Source organism: Eptatretus burgeri, chromosome 6 (assembly GCF_056783735.1).
Source record: "Eptatretus burgeri isolate ZD-2024b chromosome 6, Ebu_testis_v1, whole genome shotgun sequence".
In the NCBI taxonomy this organism is placed as follows: Eukaryota; Metazoa; Chordata; class Myxini; order Myxiniformes; family Myxinidae; genus Eptatretus; species Eptatretus burgeri.
The window spans coordinates 49,647,317-49,650,881 of NC_140966.1; positions in this window are offsets into that span (position 1 = coordinate 49,647,317).

A 3,565-nucleotide genomic window follows, 5' to 3' on the forward strand; every position below is an offset into this window, starting at 1 on the left:
TTCGATAACATGATGTACAATACTGTACCTACCAATTAATACAACATCAATACCTCACTGACGTTTCATCACGTGGAGAACATAAACCAAAACACAAACACATTGCCACATAATAACGAGGAAAAACAACAAACCGTCGCCATCGCGCTCCCCTCCGGGTACGAGATTCCGTTTACGTCACAGAGGGTTTAAACGCCGATCCGATCCGAGTGTCCCATCTCGTCAATTTAACTCCATTTTATAAATCCAAAACAGGTTTCCCGTTTGCCGAACGACTTTAATTCATTCTCTTTTGGCGACTTCAAGCAAAACACAAACTTTTGGTGATACTTAGAGAGCAAGCCAGGAAACATGAAATTCAGCAAATACACCGCCTGAAACTGATAACGGCATAGTCTCGATCTACCGCACTCGAGTTACCAAAATGTATCTATAAGCCTTGGGGTGTGTTCGATTACCAATCAGGTGTGTTGTAAATAGAACGTTCGTGAAGTGAATCGATTGATTTTATTCACTCAAGCAAGCGCTCCAACGAATTGATTGATTTTAGGAACGGCTGGCTTGGCAAGCGAGAGCAAGCTGATTAGTCATGGAACACACCCCTCGTGTTGGCTTCACGGTGAAGGATAGATATTAAGATCTTAATGTCTTGAGTTTGAGCCCCTTCCCTGTTGTGACGTCACACGAGATGGGACTTGACTTGAGGTTGATCGTGTTGATCAAATTAAAAAAAAAATTTTAGCCGCGTCTCACGGAGCGAACGATGGCTCGAAGAGAGCTCCCCGTTCTTCTTCTTCTTCTTCTTCTTCTTCTTCTTCTTCTTCTTCTTCTTCTTCTTCTTCTTCTTCTTCCAAAACCTTTGGGCTCGGCTCTTTTATATACAGGATCCGGATCTCCTTAAATACTAAACACCTGTACACATCCTCACATAGACGGTGCCTTTTGAGAGCGTCTATCATGAACTTTTAAATATATTCGGACATTTGCTTTAAAGTTTCGAAAAGTTCACGTTACTATTTAAAGATTATTCCATTTAATGTGTTGTAATTTCGTAAATATACTATTTTCTCGTCATGAACGAGGAGCCTCCATGACGGGTCTCGCTATTGGCTCCATCAAGGCACGTGACGAAATATCGGAAGTTGTTGTCGTTATTGTTATTGTGATCAAAATGCTGTTTCGACTTTATGTAATGAATTTTTAGCCGAGTCGCGTTGCGAACGCTGGCTCAAAGAGAGCTCTGCGTTGTTGTTGTTCTTCTTCTACTTCGTCTTCTTCTTCTTCTTCTTCTTCTGGTGAAGACAAAACCTTTAGGATGCGGCTCTTGGACAAATTTGTCCTTGTTTTTTAATCTGGTGTTTGGATCTTCACGAAAAATCGAGTCAATTTGTCCTTCTCACACATACAACCTGTCCACCCAGTTTCGGCCAAATCCATCCAGAACTTTTTGAGATATCCTGTTCATAGAGAGAGACAGACAGACAGACAGAGGTGAAAACATAACTTTCTGCCTGACATGTGTCTAAAACCACTTCACACAAGCTTTATCCCATTGTAATCTGTCTTAATTCTTCTTTTAAACGATCAGACGGGTTGTGGGCACGAGTCTAAGTGGGAAAAGCCACCATCACAACCAAAACTCGTGCCACCGATCTCGGTGAGAGGTCATAACAGGTTGCCCTGCTCCACGCCAAGACCCCGGGGCCAATGACATTCAAGTGGGGTGGGGCCAGTGACGTCATGGACTAAGATGGGGGCTCAGACCAATAGAGTGGGGTGTGAATCGTGGGGACGGAGCGATACTCCATGACTTGACTGGGAGAGCTGTGCGTGATTTCCTGGCGTCTTCATGGGCGTGAGACGTTCCTTTGTTTGAGGCACGCCCTCTTACCACCAGTCCCCATCGCAAGCCGTGTCAGTCCTGCCTTCCCATCCTGTGTCCTTGTGGTACAAATTGTTTCCCATGTTGCTGTATTTCACCTGGGGTGTGGCTGTGTCCCACTGGATGCAGCAACATTATTTGTCATGTCAAATTCTTTCTGATCTTTCATCTGAGCAATATCTAAGACCTTTAAGGACATAGATAATTAAGGAGCTATCCTCCGTACGTTACTCGGGGCACATCGGGGTTTATTTAAAATAAATAAATGTATTTCTTCTTGTATTCCTGCCCTTTGCCTGTGCAATACTTTCATAAATTTACTTGGTTTCAGAGTGAGTCAAGTGTCTGATCACAAACCACATTGGTTGTCAATGTCCGTTGAAGGACCAATTGGGTTTGTGGCCATTAATGCCCAGTACAAGACATACATGCATCCAGCTACCTCTTGGGTTGAAAATTTGGGTGATCAGGCACCTGGTACTTATCAGCATGTCTCCTAACTGGTTCGTGTGTTCCACCTGAGCACGGTAACCTGGCAAACAGGCCCAGGAACCTGCTCCTAGTGCCATAATCAGTTGGCCGACGTGACCGCATTGAGGCGGTTCGTCGGATTCTGACTGGGCAACTGGGACGAGTGCGGTGATTACAACATTGGTGTATATTATATATCCAGAAAAAAGAAAAAGACAGGACACTAAAGGTGATATTGAATTCACATTGTGTGGTTTAAAAGGTTTTTCTTTTCCTTGCAATAGAAAATGTATAATGATGGATAAAAATTATCAGCTCACATGTTTAAGGTGTGTGTGTGTGTGTGTGTGTGTGTGTGTGTGTGTGTGTGTGTGTGTGTGTATGTGTGTGTGTGTGTGCGCGCGCGTGCACGCGTCACACAGAGATTATCCAGCAAAATAACAGAGAAGGAATAAGCCAGGAATCAATCCAGCCTGGAGGTAATACTTTGTTTTTGTGTATTCTAGCGTGTAGGACCAGTATACACTTTTTGAGTTGTCTTGTCTGGTTAACCACCGCCATCGAAGATCGGAGGTGACTGTTTTCACCCCTTTCTGTTTGTTTGTTTCTTTGTGAACAGTATTGCGGAAAAACTCCTCGACAGATTTCGACGAAACTTGGTGGGGGGATTAGGTATGGTCCAAGGATCATGCCATTAGATTTTGGACTCGGTCCAAAATCCAGTATGGCCGCTATGGTGGCCATTTTGAAAAAATATTTGAATTTTTTTTTTTTTGCATTTCCAACCCCCCCCACCCCCCCCAAAAAAAAATGTTGGAGAAAAGAACTATAACTCTGTCAGCACTGTTGACGTCATATTTAATGAATAAGATACAAGGTTCATTTGAGTGACCCAGCAGTATTGGCGGCGGAGGTTTTGCACTCTACCGAGTGCTCCCCCTCTAGTTTGATCTGTAATGTTGTAGGAACAGACTGTACACCATCATCCTGGTTCTCCCAAGTCAGGGTGTTGCATGAAGTCATCCTCCTCAGGAAAAAATTAAAATGGCTGCCTCATTGTCTTGGACTTGCTTGTAGATGGTCAGGCATTGAGTAGTTTTACTCAAATTAAATTTGAAATGTCTGCACTGATTACTGATGGGATGGCTATGGCAGAACTGGAGCACATAATTTCCCATCTACAAGGGTTTGATTTAATCAAATAACATGGTA